Source organism: Pogona vitticeps, chromosome ZW-PAR, assembly GCF_051106095.1.
Source record: "Pogona vitticeps strain Pit_001003342236 chromosome ZW-PAR, PviZW2.1, whole genome shotgun sequence".
NCBI classification, from domain to species: domain Eukaryota; kingdom Metazoa; phylum Chordata; class Lepidosauria; order Squamata; family Agamidae; genus Pogona; species Pogona vitticeps.
The window spans coordinates 6489880-6508495 of NC_135800.1; positions in this window are offsets into that span (position 1 = coordinate 6489880).

An 18616-nucleotide genomic window follows, 5' to 3' on the forward strand; every position below is an offset into this window, starting at 1 on the left:
TGTCCAGGTGGTTACTGGGCGAAAAGCAGCCCCATCAACCTAGCAGTAGGAACAACATTCTCGGTTGGGGAGCAGCTTTGTCGGCTGGTCTAAAACAATCTTTACCAACTCGGGAGGCTAAAATCGATTCGCATGATTGGGAGTCCAGCTTTTCTTGGCCTTTCATCTGCGCTGACAACTTGCTTAGGAGCAGAAGGGAGTGCAGGAGCTGTTGCCAGGGTGGAGGGCAGGCAGGGGGAAAAAGGTGGCTATAGAAGTGACATTGGGAATAATGGTCGATCCGGCAGCCCCCCAGTCCTGGGCTTGGGGAGGGGGAGAGCTTTTTCTCCTTTCGGTGGTATGAGCCTGTGAAGGCCGCAATCCGATGTCTGCTGCTCCAGAAGCTTGGGACATCTCATCCGGCTTAGGGTGGCTTTGTGGCGGCCTCCGACCACAACTCCCATCAACTCTGGCCTGCTGGTTGGGGAAGATGGAAGCTGTGGTCCCAGGGCACCAGTTTAGGGAGTGTGGCTCTTGCCCTTTGGCTGTGCCATCTCTGGCCCCCTGGCAGAGGAGAAGCCACAAAGCTGGCCCAGGAAGAGAGCTGCTCGGTGTGTTTTGTGTGTGTGTGTGTGTGTGTGTGTTTTTGCCACGATGCTGATTCTGTGCCAGGAGGGGGTCACCCTTCCGTTTTCCTGTCCCTCCCCGCTTGGCGTCTCGGACGAAGGCCGGACCCTGTTTGACAAATGTTGGACAGGCTAAAAACGGCCTGAGCTGAAAGCAATTTTCTGAACCAAACGCCCAAAGGAACATTGCTGGATATTCCTTTTTCTTTTTCCTCCCCCTCTGCGATTCATTTATCAAGAGAGGAGGCGCTTCTGGCCAAGATACACAAGGCAGAGAAATTGTTGACATGTGAGGTCTGAAGAGGAGAGAAAAATCGTTCTTCCCCTTCCCCTTTCAACTCCAGCCTGTGAGCTTCCCCCTCTGGGGTGTTTGTGGGGGAGAGTGGAGGGTGGAGGGCAGACCTGGCCCCATGGAGCACCAACAACCTGGACTTCCCCCTTCTGTGCTGCTCATCTCTCCCCCACTTCCGCGATGCAAAGAAACAGACTGATAGGAAAAACCATGTGGAGGGCAGTTCTCTCTTAACCTTCTCTCTCTTTTTTTTAGCATTTCCAGAAGGAGAACATGCAAAATCTGAGAGAGAGAGAGAGAGAAAAGAATGAGAATTCGAGGACTAATAAAAGTTACAGTGGTGCCTCGCTGGACAGTTACCCCGCATGACCGTTTTTTTCGCTAGACATTGACTTTTTGCAATCGCTGTAGCAATTTGCAAAACAGTGATTCCGATGGGGGAATTTTGCCAGACAATGTTTGGTCCCTGCTTCGCAAACCGATTTTCACTAGACAACGATTTTGACAGCTCCCTCCGCACTCGCAAAATGGGTGTTTTCAGGACCTACGCTTCGCAAGACAGCGATTTAAGCAGCTGATCGGCGGTTCGCAAAGCGGCTTTCCTATGGCTGATCTTCACTAGACAACGATGATTCTTCCCCATTGGAACGCATTAAACAGGTTTCAATGCGTTCCAATGGGGAAATGCTGTTCGCTAGACAATGATTTCGCTAAACAGCGATTTCAGTGGAACGGATTATCATAGTCTAGCGAGGCACCACTGTATTTTCCCCAAAGGAACCATCCATCTGAACCTGATACTCGTTGCTTTTTAAATTGTATATACATACACACACACATATACATACATACTTTTTTTCAAATTTGAATGATAAAGCAGTGAGCATGGTTTATGAGCAAAACCAGCATGGCCAATGGGGAATACAGCATAAAAATGCACCACAGTTCAGTTGAAAAACACGGGATCCATCAACATAACCTCGCTGTCATGCCTGTTCTGTCCTAGGTTGGGTACGATTGTTGTATTCTAAACAGTGAGTCTTGCATCTGATCTCCCAGATTCTCCAGTCAAGCATTTGCTTTGCTTTGCTTTGATGAGCCTTCAATGTGCCTCGAATGATCAGCAGTAACAATCTGCACTGTTTATCACAATGTAGCTAAAGTATTCTAGTCTGCTGTGTTTTTTATGTTGATGACTTCTCTGTTCTTCTGGTTCCTAAGCTTCCAGAGCTGTAAATCTGGAAACCAATAAGCCAATGCAGAGTGACAAATAAGCCAGTGGAGAGTGACAAATAAGCCAATGCAGAGTGACAAATAAGCCAGTGGAGAGTGACAAATAAGCCAATGCAGAGTGACATATAAGCCAGTGGAGAGTGACAAATAAGCCAGTGCAGAGTGACAAATAAGCCAGTGCAGAGTAAGAAGTTTTCATCAGCCCAACTGTATCCAGTATTTTAGTAATGATATTTTATGCCAATGGCAAGTTCCTGAACAGTTTTTCAGAACAGACTTGTGCAAAGGCTGTTACTGGCTTCTGATCTAGTGTTTATAACAGGGATGGCGGTGGCAATGTTCAACATTGCTAGAAACGGATATAGTTTGTGCCACAGGTAATGTTGCTAAAAGACAGTCCTTTACATTGATATGAAGTGAGCCTCCGAAAGCAGATCAAGGAGGACTTGCACGTTAAGAGTCAGTCTTTCAGGATGGTACAGTCCCATTCTGGATGGGGTCCTTCCCTAACTCTGAGTTCCCAAACCCCCATTTGTGCTTCCTGTAGGCTTCAAAGGATGCTAACCAGATCCTTGTTCATACTCAAACTTGTTCTTAAACACTGTGCAATCGCAAGGCCAAGAAACCAACCTGCCTTTGTCCATATGGTAGAGCAGTTCCTTACCTCAAAGGCTGGTCCTGGGTTCAAGAGATACTAGCAACCCTTTTATGAAACCAACCTCTGAATAAATCTGAGCTGGATAGCTCAGTGGGTTTAAGCGTATACCTGCAAAGCCAGAGGTTAGGAGTTTGATTCCTGGGGATTGAACAAGATCAAGTGGCTGACCCTAGACACCAAGATGATCGAAGGGTTGCTCCTACAGCTGTTCCAGCACCTGGCCACGATGATTTTTTTGACCTCTTAACGAACTCTCAGAACAAACCTCAGCCGGAAGCAGAGATCATTTCAGTAATGGATCAAGCTAGGACATCTGATTTTAGTCTGACAAATCCTCTTCAAAACTCTGCAAGTTTTGACCCAAGCTCAGGAAAGGCAAATCTCCCAGCCTCTAAACCTACCCCAAAAGACTCACTCCTGCAGCTTGAGTCTGTTGGGGCTGAAGCAGCCATTGTAACGAATACTCAGGCTCCGCCCCAACATATGTGTCTTACAATTTCTAACGCCGATCCCATTGCAGTCCCTCCTAGCGAACCCAGCAGAACTACAGTGAGCCCTCTGACAACGGATTCTAATGCTGTTCTGCACCAAACCAGAGACTCTTCTAATTTTCTCGTGGGTCACAATCCCGACCTTGAGGTGATTGCTAATGGTTGCGCCCCATCCCAGTCCAACAACCTTCTTGACCTACTTACTGAATCTGATTGACTGGTCAACCCCCTTTCATACTCCTCCTCCACTTCACCTATCAAGCTAATTTCTTGGAACCTCTCAGGATGGAGGAGTAAGTCCAAGGACAAAGACTTCCTGAATTACCTTCGATCCTTCGATGTCGTGCTCCTCCAAGAAACCTGGGCGTTAACGCAAATCAACGTCGAAGGTTTCAACTCTTATTGTTCTCCAGCCCTAAAAACTAACAACAGAGGCCGCCCACAAGCCGGTCTAGCAAGTCTGGTGGCCTCGCATCTAATCTCTGAAGCTGTCAATTTATTGTCGGACTTCCCTTGTTCAATTCAAGCCATAAAACTCACCATTGCTAAAACAACGCTAATCATACTTAATATATATATTCCACCATCCCCCAATTCTGCCTCTCTTCATCACTATTGGTCACACTTAACTTCTCTTATGGAGGACCTGGAAAGAAAATTTCCCTCCTCAGAAATTATTCTGGCAGGAGATTTTAATGCAAGGGTTGGTAACGATGCCTTGCTGTTCCACAAGGCTCTTGGTATTGACCACGACACCTTTTTACCACCTCCTTACTCACAAAGCCGACATTCAAAAGACAAACTACTAAACCATGCTGGTATTTGTCTAACACAATTCTGTTTTCAGTTTAACAGAATATGGCTTAATGGGTCAATGAACTTCGCCAACTCCGGTGACTTCACTTTCCTGTCACCCAGAGGCTGCAGCGTAATTGACTATATAGTGATCTCTTCTTCTTTTCTGCCATACGTTTATGATTTTGCAGTGGGCGACCACACAGATAGCGACCACGTTCCTTTAACAATGAAAATTAAGCTTCATTACCAGCCTAGCTCTCTTTTAGCCAAACAATTCCCTGCTGAATCTACCGAGGCCCTATGCAAAATCCATTGGAACGAGGCCTCAATTCAAATATTTTCTAACTTAATCAAATCCCACACCATGCTAGAACTCCGGCTACACTGTACCTCATCTGACGACCCCCCCGAATTTATTAAAAGATACGAGGCTATACTTCTCCACATAGTTGATTCCTTGATCCAGAGTCCAAGATCTCAAAGGAACTTAAGAACGCCTTATAGTTTTCCCTGGGCAGACAAGGGGTGCCGTGAACTGAAACGTCTCATCCGTGACACTTACCGCCAATTCCGGGACTCTAATGACAGATCTCTACTTCTAAGATACTTTGACCTTAAAAAACAACTCCAACAACTTATCCAGAAAAAGAAAGAAGACCTTTCATTTTCCCAGTGGGAACAGCTATATCAAGCCACAATTTATAATAAACCTGAACTCTTCTGGTCTATAGTATCTGGGTCTTCTCACAAAGCTGATCCAGAGGCTTCCACAGTTTCATCACTGGAGTGGCTTCGACACTTCTCAGCTTTGTTCTTTGAAAGACAAACTGATGTTCCAAACTTTTTAGATCCCCCATTGACCGCCTTACCCAACTGGCCCTTGACCACACCAGACGAAGTCCGTGAGTTAATCTCTCAACTCAAAAATGGAAAAGCCCCTGGCCCCGATGTCATCTCAGCTGAAATGCTAAAGCATGACTCGGACTTCTGGGCCCCCCTTCTTGCTTCCACCTTTTCAATGGCTGACCAAACTGGCTTAATGCCAGAAGCATGGACGAATGCCATTATAACTCCCATCTTCAAGAAGGGAGACCGTTCACTCCCCTCTAACTATAGGCCAATTAGTCTCTTGTCCATCATCGGGAAACTCTATGCAAAGCATCTAATGGCCAAACTTGCCTCCTGGATGGCACAGTCCAAAATCCCTGGGCCTGAACAAATCGGGTTCACTAAAGGGAAGTCAACTACAGACCACTGTCTAGTTCTCTATCATCTGGCCAACAAATATTCACAGAAGCCCAATTGCAAACTCTACACTGCTTTCCTGGATCTGAAGGGAGCTTTTGATTCTATTGACAGAGATCTTCTCTGGACCAAACTATACAAACTGAACATTGATCAAAGGCTGCTCTTCCTCATCAAAAGATTGCATACTTCTACAACATGCCAAGTCAAGTGTTCCCCCGCTGGAAAACTAACATTAAAGATCCCGGTTAATAAAGGCGTCAAACAGGGCTGCATCCTAGCGCCCGCTTTATTTAACCTGTTTCTCAACAATATGGCTCCTTTCCTGGCTGAAATAGATGCTCACTCTCCTAAAATCGGCTCCCTACAAGTCCCTCTGCTCCTCTATGCGGATGATGCCGTTCTAATTTCCCGCACCCGTGTGGGTTTGAAACGCCTACTTACTAGGTGCCTCGAATATCTTAACCAAAACAAGCTTTTACTAAACTGCGAAAAATCAAAAATTCTTGTTTTCTCCAAATCCTGGCGACCCTTAAAATGGGTAATCAATGGAAACACAATAGAACAGGTTAAGCATTTCAAATACCTTGGTATCAACTTTCAATATAACTTATTTTGGACACAACACCGTAATTCTGTTATAAATCTAGCCACTTCCAGCGCCCTTGCAGTCTCCCGGTTTTTCTACAATACTGGCAACCAACTCATCCCTGCAGCCATAAAGGTCTTTAACGCTAAAGTTCAGGCCCAAATTTTATATGGTTGCCCTATATGGATTAGCTCATTCGACCATTCTATTGAGTGTATCCAGTCAAAATTTCTTCGCAAAATATTAGGGCTGCCTAATTGCGTCCCATACGCTGCTCTTTGCCTGGAAACCGGACAGACTTCAATCGAATCTAAAGCCTGGTTGATTACCTTCAAATACTGGCTGAGACTTCATAACGACCCTGATCCAAATAGTCTCATTTTTCAACTACTTCAAGATTCGTCCCCCTCCAACTGGCTTGCCATCATCGAGAAAAAAATTAGTGCTTTGGGTCTATGCTTGGACTCTTTCTATATGCTGTCTGCCTCTGAAACGTTTCAAATAATTAAACAAAGAGTCCTGGATATTGAGCAACAAAACCTTTATAATGCGGCTAACAAGACTTGTTCACCAGTGAAATTGTCTCTCCCTTGCAAATTTGGACATATAGCTTCATATCTCTCTGCACTAAGTAACCCCCAGCACCGGAGGGCGTTCTCATTGGCCCGGTTTAATGTGATGCCATCTGCAGTCCTGACGGGCAGATTTTTAAGGACCCCCCACGCAGATAGGCTTTGTTCATGCAAACAAAATTGTATCGATTCAATTTCCCATATCCTATTAGGGTGTCCCAAGTATACTGTCCCTCATATCCAACTTTTAGAACCAATTTTAAAAAACAAATCAGGCCTCTCCGAAGCTGACAAAGTTTATTTTATGTTGAGTGACTCCTTACAGGATGTATCTGCGAGTGTAGCATCCTTTCTACACTATGTTACAATCCTGTGCAACAAAGACCAGCAAACTGTACTCCTCTTTTAACTTTTCTTTTATACGTTGTCTTGTCTATGCCAATAAAGGTCTGATTGATTGATTGATTCCTCGCGGTGGATCTGGAAACTACCCTTCCAGCTTTGCAGTTCTAAGAGGATGATTAACCTCCCCCCCAAAAAAGCACTGAAGCAGCCTGTGGGAGGTAGAAAGTGGTAAGTTGGCGCTCCAGCCAGGCCCCTTCATGGAGTCAAATTGTCCTCTCTGCTCCTATATGGCACTGGCAGAGGGGGCAGGAGAAGACACCAGCTTTTGCGTAAAGGACAGTCAAGCCGGCTTCTTGATTGTGCGATTTCCCCCAATGGGGAGGTGGCACATTGGGCATTTCTGAAGCGCGCACATCTTTTGAGAGTGTGCTTTGCAGGAGGGGAGTGCAATGGGGGGGGGGGAGAGAAGAGGGAAGCGGGAAGCGCCACAACATAATCGCCTGCCTTCAATATTCGGTGTTGATTAGCCACGCTTTGGGCCTGGATTGTTGGAAACTCAAGTGCCTCTTCTTCTTCTTTTTTTAATCACTACAGAGCTCATTACAGCTTCCCAGTGACTTTTAGGCCCTTCAGTTCTTCTTGCAGATTAGAGCCCCAGAGTCGGAATGAATATTGGATGATTTCATTACATACAAATGCAATCAACAGTTTTGCATAAAATTTCCCCCTCTTTTTCTCGAGTTTCAATTGACCCTCGCACCCGTGGCGGCAGGCGCAATAGACATGCAAATGGGCCCGACTGACGGCGTGAAAAAAAAATTATATATATAGGGTGGCATTTGGGGCGGGATGACGGATGCTCAGAAACTAAATAAAATTGCCTGGGGAAATCATTTGGGACTCGAATGAGAAGCCAAAGGCTTCCCCCTCAGTCTTTCCCTACACACAAAGAATATGCAGCTTGGCTCACTTGTTTAGATCTGCATGTGTTTCTGGCCTTGTGTTTACGCCACAAGTATCTTTTGTTTTCCATATGTTACTTGTTGGGTTTCTCTTGTTAAAATATATTCCTCGGGTTGCAAGCTGCTTGGAACATTTCTGTAAACAGAAAGCTTGGGGTTAAAACAACAACAAAAAAAGACTTAATAGTACATTTTAAGAATCACTGGCTTTAAAAAAAAACCTGGGTGGGTTAAAATATTTTCTCTCTGCATAGCAATCTTAGAAAGGCGAAGAAACAGAGGCGGTTATTTAAATGGTAGCATAAATTGCTTTGTTTCATCTTGCATTTGAAATTTGACGGCAACTCCTGATGAAACCCCAGGTCAAATCAAGACTTTATTATGCCCATAGATGCACCGAAATATGGCAATTACGGAACGCCTTCGTCGTTTCACGCCGATGGCCTCTTCCCGCCTTTTCTTTCCCTGGCGACTGATCATTTACCTTATTAGAGAGGTTTTTCGGAGGTCAGCAGGCAACTGAAGATGAGGTCTTTTAAAATCTGGTTTAAAAACTTCTAAATTATATTTTTAATGTTTGTATGCTCTCATTTTAAACGTTAGTTGGTTTGTTTTAATTGGTTGTTGATTTATATATATTTTTTTGTTTGGCGCCTTGCGTTCCTATTGGGGAGAAAGGTGGGATAAAAATCAGATCAATGAATAAATGAACAAAATCCAGCATCTGTTTGATCAGCATGTCTTTACTCTTATTGCGTTTATCGTTGCTGTTGATTTTTTAAAAAATTTCGCTGGTAGCTGTTGTTTTTCAGGGGTGAAGGATACCCCTAGTTACCTGTTTTACAGATTCCCTTATGCCTGGAAACGCTTACAGATAAAGAATGAAGACGATGAGCCAACAGGCTGGGAAGATTGTGAGAATTTTGGATGTTAAAAAAAAGGAGTTTTCCTCTGACACGGTCTGAAGCAATGAATGAAGACCATCATAGCCCTTATTTAATGAGGTGCATCGCTTCTCAGTATTGCTCAATTCAACATACACCGCCGGGATTTACACCCGCAAAAATGCATTTGATTTCACAGGAATTTTCTCCATCCCTAATTTTCAGAAACATTTCTGGATTATTGGGCAAGATTATTGTGGGATCACCGTCGGAGGAAGGCCTGCCTCCACCACCCCACCGCCGTTACCTTCCTCAATTCATCCTCACCGGCGGTGCTAATTTGAGGAAACCGTCATTATAAATTAAGGGACTAGCAGGGAAGAGAAGGGGAACGCCGTGAACATTTAAAAGCTACCTGTGCTTTATAAACCTCACTTTCAGCAGTGTAATTTCAGAAATCGTACACATAAACCTGCCACGCCTACGCTGTCTCGGGGAGGGGGCCTGAAAAACCCCCCGCCTGGGTGGCTTTTGATATAATTTTTGGCTCCCTCGCCCGTCTCGTTAATCGGTTTTTAATTAACGGGAGCAACCCATTTTGCTACTATGGTGAGCTGCAGGTACCGTTTTTTCCCTTGGTGGGCTTTCCCTCATCCCCTCCCCGTCACCCGATCCGAGCTGCCATTATATCCAGAGTGCTCTTACCCTCTTTTCATACCCCTCCCCGGACGCAGACCCCATTCTGAAGCAATTTTTATAAAATAAACTCTCTAATCAGGTAAATGATTCCATACGCTAAATTACTGCCTTGCAGCTGGTTAGTAAAACTCTTTTTTTTTCATTTCGATTTGTTGTGTGTGTGTTTTTAAAGTGAGGTGGGGGGGCAAGAGGGGATGTATATCAAGACCCCCCCCCAAGTTAAGAGGCACCCCTGGTAGGAAGGGCCTCTTTGCTAATCACCCCCCTCCTTCTCTGCTCCCCAATATTTAAGCTGTCAGTTTGGGAAGGGAAGCAGCTGATCACCTAGGGCGCATGGGACAAGGGAAAGGTGACCTCTGTTTAGGTTCACGTCCCTCGCAATTTCCTGCCCCCTGGCGTTGACCGTGACTGGCGGCCGGCTGGGCATCTGTCCCCATCTAGGCCATGAGCGTGGCTAGCCGGCTAAGTCTGCCAGTGACCTTTCGCCCTGCCGGAACAAACTTCTGGAGGGCACGAGGTGGCCAGGCGGTTCCTCTCCTTGGCTCCCCTCTGCTAACCATCAGGGCTAATTTCGAGGACAAGGTTGCACACACACACCCAGCAGCCCAGACCAGGCTGGGCTTCTTTCCCACCTGTCTCCAGAATTTAGGCAGAAACATGAATAGCAGTTATCCAAATATAAGAATAAGAACATGGATCAGACCCAACAGTTCTCTCTCTGGTCCAGTATCCTGTCCGTGCAGTTGAAAACCAGCTGCCAGCAGAGTTGAGCACAGTGGCACCCTCTATTTCACACTCCCCGGCAAATAAATAAATAAATTTCCTTCTAAGGCCGGCCCTCTTAGCAATGGTAACTAAACCTTGTGGCAGGGAGTTCCAACGTTTAACTATGTGCTATGTGAAGAAATTCTTCCTTCAATTGGTCCCGATTCTCTCACTGTTCATCACCAACGGATGTGCCCACAGAGAGAGAATACAATTGAATACGGATTGGGGCCATAATAAAAGACAGTGATAGAAGGCTACCCCTGAACATGCTGAGAAAACATTTCCTGAATCCCAATATTAATGAGATGGGTGAGACAGCAAACAGTGCCTTTCTAATTAAATGATTTGTTCATTCATTCATTTTATGTCTTTTATATGCTACTGTTTCCCTCCAAGATGAGACTCAATGGGCTCATGGCAGAATTAACACTAGGCATGAATAAAACCCAAAAGGAGTTAGTTATAAAGTAAAAAAAAAAAACTCCCTCCAAAGAAAAGGATAGCTAAACGCTGAATTAAAAGGAATTTAAAAGCACGTGGTTAAAAATCACAGAACCAACCCATTAAAGAAAATCATCATTGTCAACAACAACAATAACGACAAGAAGAGAATAAATCCTATCCCGCTTCTAAATTTTTGGCATCATCAACCAGTGGTCTACTTGACCTGCAACATCTCTTTCTCGAGCAACCTGGAAGCATTTAGAGATCTGAAATAAATCTTTTTTTTTTCCCCCTTCGTGGGGGAGCCTATTCAGGATGGCTGGATGCGGCCGGGGGGATCCGCAGGGTTGGCCAGCCCGCGCCGGAGACCGGGATGATGAATTTGATTGCTGAAAAGCCACTTTCCTGGAAAGATTAGGTTTCGCCGCCCCAGACTTTCTGTCCGAAGCTGGAGCGTTGGGTTTCTCCTCGGCAAGAGGTTCTGAAGGCTCCCTTCTCCGTCGGCTACCCGTCGAGTCTGGAAACAGCTGTTTCGTAGAGGATGATGGGGCCCAATGTCATGGGTGTCTGGTTTGCGGGAATCTGCAGGGGAGCATATTCTGTGTAACCACCCTCCCCAAGATGGGTAGCATCTTGGAGATGAGTTACCGGTAATGACATTCAGTCCGGCCACAGCCGTCAATCTGTGGCCACCGAAAAGTCACCAAAAAGCCTTTAATTTCGCTTTTCTAAAAGCTGGCAACGAATGGAGAAACTATCCTTCCGCAAACTGCCCAAATGAACAGGGGTTACAATTCCCCAAAAGCAACTTTTTCAAACACTGCAACTCTTTAGCCTGAGCCGGCTAAACTTCGGACTTTCTAGATCTTGTAAGGCTAAATCAATCCTATATGCTGGCTGGGCCGGATGGGAGGCGTAGTCCATCAGCTGCTAGAGGCTACCCACCAGCCACACATGTTGTGTGGGGGGCCGGGAGGGTGATCTCTAAAGTCGAACCTACCCAAAGACGACAGGATCAAGGGGGCACAGAATATTGACTGACTGGCAATGACAGCTGGGAGAGGGAGAAATGGAAAACTATGGGATGGGGGTTGGAATGGAGAGCGCAGGAAAATGGGCACGGTTGGCTAGAAGCTGGAACACAGCATTCTGCGCTGCAACATTTTGTTGCGGGTAAATGATGACAGCAACTGTTGGAAGTCAGAACAGGGTGTACCGCCAGATAAACCTCCCCCTGTAAAGGCTATGATGCAAAATCTGTCTGGAGGAAAAGAATAAAGATCTGCTTCAGGGTGATGGGATTTAAAAAAGAGCCACCCTGCCAGAGAGATGGTGTTTGGCTGCCTCCTAGCGGCCCAGCGCAGCATCAAAATATTCCTGTATTGTTGCCGCTGCAGGTGAAAACATCCCCTTTAGTCCTACATTGCTTTTGTTCATATCCAGAGCCTGGAATTTCCCCATCCCCTTAGACTACGCCTCCCGGAATCCACCAGTTTAATGAACTACAAATCCGATCCAAAATCCATAGAGGGCAACACTTTTATTGCGCTTAATGATACTTTCCAAAATATGTCAGCTTCCAATTTCTCCAGAACTGTTCATCAGGCTAAACAAAAAATCTCTATATTATTCCAGGATGGAAAGCTCTTATTTTCCATCCTGAGAAAGAATTTAGTGGCAAATGGCCAACTTTTTCACTACTGCATCCTTTTCTCCCCATTCCCAATTTTCTCTCTCTCTCTCTCTCTTCCTGATGAAGAGTTTGGTCTAACCCAGAAGCTGGCACAGTTTATGGATTTCTAATGACTCCGTGTAAAGTTATTGCCCACCGGTAGATTTCTGCGATTGTGTTCTATTCCTATGAAGCAACCTAGGCTCTTCATTTTTTGGAAGTCGTTTATGATCCACAAAATGTCCAGCGAAATTAAAATTGTTAAACTTTACAGTGTCACAAGACTGTTTGGTGTTAGGCCATTACAAAATGCCGGGCTCTTCTTGTTCTCCTTCTAGTTCCAGCCCCTTGTCTCCAACCCACCGAGAGGCACCAATTCACGGGATAGCCCCACCTGCCCCATAGATGGTTGCTTGTTCTGCCTGTATCTCCTCCTCGGATCTCTGTCTTTGTTCTGGGGCAGAACGTGTTAACCGCTGTGCAGACAGTAGGAGACACCAGAGGGTTTCATGCAAATTCCTGGCAAGTAGGCAAAAGAGCTTTCTCCAGCCTCATTTGTATAACTGTACCACAAACATCAGAGGCTTTGCTTTACGACCAGAAAGATGACGGTGGTATAAACCAGATGGGACAATTTGTGAGTCTGTGTAGCAACAGAAAGCTTGGGAACGGAGAGAGGAAGGGAGCGCAAACCCAGCCTCTTCTTGATTCCTAAAATGTTGAAGAAGCTAAAATGTATGAACATTCACAAACACACACACCCCCATGTTTGTTTCAATTCAGATCTTTAGGCAGAAAGGAATCTTGTTGAACCTTTCTGGGCCGGTCCTACCATCGGGCCAAGAGGAGCGAATGCCACAAACCACAAAAGTTTCGGTTTGCCCACGCTCCCCGTCAATAAAAAGAGCACTGGGTTAAAAATAAAGAACAAAGTGTAGAGAAGAAAAGAAAGTGTTAGAAAAGTTTTAAGCAATATATATTTTCTTCCCCCCCAGTTTGTTTATTATTATTATTATTATTATTATTATTATTATTATTATTATTATTATTATTATTATTATTATTATTATTATTATTATTATTATTATTATTATTATTATTATTATTATTATTATTATTATTGCAATCCCCAGCATGGTAGATGGAATCATGTTCCTAACCTGGAACAGTGTAGCTTTTCCAGAACGGAAGAACAAAGGACATTCATGCTGATGAGTGCTGAAGTGTTCATTAGCCACCCATCATAGCTTGCTAGGGGGGTCCTCTAAAATTTGCTTGAAGATAAAAAATCTTTAAAACGGTCAGTCCTGGCCTGCCTCTTGTGGCCTCCTGGTTTGAGGAAACTCTACAACAAAATCGGAGTCTGACTCATAGGGAGACCCTGACGGTGCCTCCTTTATGACGCATGGCCACACCGCCTTGGCTTCACAACTCAAGGTTGGGGGGGGGATCAAGGTTTCGGGAGACACAGATAACAGAGAGAGTGAATCATTGACCAATTTGGACATCTCCAGCATTGCCAACTTCCTTCCTTGGGAAGCCTGTGCTTTTTTTAAGTTGTTGGGCTGGTGGAAAAAGGGGTGAAGCTTTTCCTACCACAACAATGAAACAAAGGGAGAAAGGAGCTACTAAGAAGAAAATACAGTGGTGCCTTGTAAGACGAACGCCTTGCAGGACAAAAAACCCGCAAGACAAATGTTTTTTGCAATTGCTGTGGTGCCTCGCAAGACGGCTTCTTCTATGGATGTGCTTCGCAAGACGAATGTTTTTTTTTCTCAAGACCGATGCCTCACAAGACGAAAATAATTCATTCGTCTTGCGAGGTTCCCATAGGAATGCATTGCAATGCATTCCTATAGGAAACCACTTTTCGCAAAACGAAAATTTCGCAAGACAGCGCTACTCGCAGAACGAATTACTTTCGCCTTGCGAGACACCACTGTACAACTTAGTTTTTCTTCTCCACTTCATGCACACTCCCTTCCTCCCCCGCCCCCCCTTTTCATGGGCTGTGTTCCCACAAAGATTCCTGGTCCGCAGACTCAGTGTGTTTTTCTGAACATTCCATAGCTGCCAGTTTCCACCTACATCTAAAGTCAGTGGTTGCTCAGAAAAAAGTAAATCTCTCTTTCTCTTTTTTAAAAGAAAAAAAAACCATTCCCCTTCTTTGCCTATATAAATAAGGGCAACCCAGGGAATTGCTCTGGATCTCAAAGGGAAACAGTGCTGTTACTCAAGAGGAGATGCGTTCAAGCATAGATCCAGAGTTTGGGTTTTTTTTGGGGGGCGAGGAGAGCAGAATAGGGTGGCTTCTTTTATGGAGGACAGCCCTCCATTTGTTGGACTTACTCTGAGGGTGGCCTCTCTTCAAAAAGGCAGTCCAGGAAGGAAGGAAGGATTGAGAGAGAGGATGCACGGTGCATGCATAGTATTTAATCTCTAATTTTGCTGTTCTACGTGGCGACGGCTGCAGGCGCAAGGTGCCTTTTGAGGTCTCGGTGCCCACCCGTGGGACAATGGCCCCAGTCTCCTCTTAACCCAAAAGTAGGGCCGGCTCAAAATGTTTCACCACCACGTTAAAAAAGGACGGATCGAGTGCTCGCAAAACTTGCAAACAAGGTGAGGCAGTCTGAAAAACAATGGGCTGTGGACTTCTTCCAAGGGAGAGTTCTCTAAAATGGAGAGGTTTAAATCATAAGATGGTAATCTTAGATTCTAGTTTCTTTGGCTCCCGAATGAATTGCCTGGTTATTTTTTAAGCGCTGGCTTAGGTTTTCTAGCTGTGCCAGAGTATTAATCATGACAGCTGATCTGCTCCTGCAAGGTGAAGGAAGCAGACCACAGCCGCCTTCCTGCTCCATTTTGCTAAAAGTAGAATGTTTTCAAAAGTACAGTATTATTGTTTATTGATTAACAGGTCCTTAATAATATGAGCAGTATTATTAAACAATTTATGCCCGTTTCCTTAGCTTAGCGCTCCTAAGAATTCCAGAGGCACAAAACCTCTCTTATTCTTACATATCTAAATACTTCCTGAGAAATTTCTGATCCTTCACTGTCCAGTTGACCTGGGGGGGACTTCTTGAAGCCCTTAGTTGTGAAGGTGAGATAAGAGCACACTATAAAACATACGATGAGTTCTGTTTCCGTTTGAGGTGGAGATCTGTTACATGCAAAAGCCTGCACATCTGTGTATGTCCTGCAGTTATAGATATAGAAGGAGATTTTGGCTTTTCTCTTTTAAAATAACAAGTTTCTTGAGGAGTAAGGTGCGGAAACAAGATCTGCTCGGTGGGGAGAATGATTTGATTTGTTTACTGCGGGTGAAAAGATCTGATCTCTCTTTGTCAAATCTTCTGGTTATCAACCAGCTGAGAGGTTACATTTTCCTGTTGGTATGTTTGGGGGGGGTGTCTGAAGTTTTTTGTTGCAAAGCAGAGATAAGCAGGCCTTCCTCATCTGTGCCTATATTTCACTGAGGAGAAGGGCAAACGGATCAAAAAATAAAGACATAAAATAAAACAGATACACCTAGAGGAAGGAGTAAAGGATCTAATTTTTTTCCATTGGTGGGAAGGTTTTATTGACAACAGTCTGGCTTTTGATGCTATATCTTTTCATTCTTTGTGTTCAATTAAATGGCAAGTATTTAGGAAGACCCCCCTTGTCCATCTCTTGCTCTCCTTTAATTTGAGAGAGTTTATTAAAGAACAGATTGGGTCACTCCATGCAGAAAGATATCAATTGAACAAAGACAACATTCAACAGATTCAGTCTGCTGGACCCAATATACAGGCAGTTTTTTTCCTGAGCAGTTGTCACTGAACCAAACAGGAGAGGTACAAGAACACCATATCTGCGGGTGCTGATTGGCTAGCACCTGTGAAGTTAGCAACCATCAAGCCCTAATCACTTCAATGTTTTGTTTTGTTTAGTTTTTGCTGGAGCACATCTCACCCAAAGGGGTCCCTGTATGAATTAGTGAGGAGGCAGGGAAGCACTTGAATTTCTCTGTCCAAGGTACCCAAATGTTTACTGCTACAGCCCTAACTTCTAAAAACAGAGTGTTTAAGCCCTGTCTCTCATTTTCATTTTAGTGGGCAGTGGAACTCCCTGCTACTGGACATCAAGGCTGCTGGTTTCTGACTAAAAGTCAGAGCTCAATAATCAGGTCACTGCAGAAGGACTGAGGAGAAGTTCACATGGTAAAAATACTCATCTCAGACAGGTTGCTTGGGGGGGAGGGACATGTCATTTTCCTCTCCAAGCCCCAACTTTCTGCCTTACTTTGATGGCAAGTCACCTCTCTGACCTCTTCTTTGAGTCGTCCCCAGACTGAGTCACTTCCTGCTTGCACTGAGCATCCAAAATGGCATGTCGGGACCAAGATAACTGGGCAAGAGATGGGAGGGGGTTGTCCCTGGAATCGTGTTTATTCTAACTCATTTTCCCTCCCCTGGGGCAGTGCAATTAAATGGGGTGGGACAGATGTGATATCACTATAACGCTGACGCATACCCAATGTACGATACACACCTTCTCAAAGGTATTTTATCTATGCATCATCTCTTTTTAAGACTGCATTTTTGCAGTGCAGTCCTACGCAGGTCTACTTAGAAGTCAGCCTCACTGATATAATGGCACCTACTCCCATGCAAGGGACGTGATGGCGCTGCGGGTTAAACCGCAGAAGCCTCTGTGCTGCAAGGTCGGAAGACCAGCCGTCGTAAGATCGAATCCAAACGACGGAGGGAGCTCCTGTCGCTTGTCCCAGCTCCTGCCAACCTAGCTGTTCAAAAGCATGTAAATGCGAGTAGATAAATAGGGGCCACCACGATGGGAAAGGTAATGGTGTTCCGTGTCTAGTCATGCTGGCCACGTGACCACGGAAACTGTCTATGGACAAACGCTGGCTCTATGGCTTGGAAACGGGGATGAGCACCGCCCCGTAGAGTCGGACACAGCTGGACTAAATGGCAAGGGGAACCTTTAACTTACTCCCATGTAGGTGAGTGAAGGACTGTAGGTTGACTTGATTAGTCAATTAATTGTTATCACAGACATTATTGTCATTGTAATAGATCAGCTTTCTTCATAACAGATGTGGCGATATGGTATGATCGGACGTGTAAGCATTAAAAATAGGTCCTGTTGGAGTCGGCAATACGAACAAAGAGACTTGTGTGGTGTATTCTCGAAGGCTTTCACGGCCAGGATCTGATGGTTGTTGAGCCCGAAAAACCCATAACAGACCTGTGTGGCTTGAAAGACTACCATGTTTTATTTTGGCACAAACTCTTCGGCACATGATTTCTCGCACACTGAAATTCGGAAGAACTGAAAACTTTTCCCCTGGGCCAAGAGGAGGGTGGTGCAATATTTGTTATCTAGAGCACTGTAGCTTGTGAGGAATTTTAAATATATGTATTTTTTTTTCCTGGTCCTGTTTGAAAATGACTCTGCAGTGATTTTAATCAATTCCATTGTTCTCTGCTGGAATTCACCTCTAAGGAGGAAAGAGACCAGAAGCAGGGAGAAAAGGAAAACTGGTATTATCCAGGAGGTAGGGAGATCTGTGTTTGTCAGAAGCTACACATGGAGAAAATAAGTCAGAATTTCAGTTTTGGAAGAAAAGAACTGGACCAGTATTTTCCCAAAATGCAACCGATGCCGGATGTGTTAAAGACAACTCTCTCTTGGGAGAGGATTAGTGGAAATAAGCCTTAAGCACATCCACGAAAAATATTTTAATCCAGCTGCAACAGTTTTTTTAAAGACAATGTTTCTAACAAAAATCCTCGGGATCTTGTCTACGCAGGCGTCTGAGTGAATTGATGGGGGCTCTAAAAACCCTTACTATGAAGCAGCTGCTGATCTGTATCGTGATGCCAAACATTTTTGGAAAGGGAATGGGGTTTTGAACCACCACCCCACATTCTGAAAAGCTTGCACCCTTTTTTTTCTGTTTCACCAAATATGGATTTTAGAAGTCCCAGGACTCGCCCACAACGGCTGTTGTCCTGCTGCAATGACCGGATCCAGCACTGATGGTATTATCCCGATGTTCACACAAGGTCCTTGCTTATGATAGATGATTAGAAAGGATCTTGTTGCCTGCCTTACCATTTTTTTGTGCAATCTAATGTGTGTTGTTGGTGGTGTGGCTGTTTCTTTTCTTCTGGACAAGCCCTATTTATTTATTTATTTATTTATTTATTTATTTATTTATTTATTTATTTATTTATTTATTTATTTATTTATTTATTCATTCATTCATTCATTCATTCATTCATTCATTCATTCATTCATTCATTCATTCATTCATTCATTCATTTTATTATATCTTATTTTATTTATAC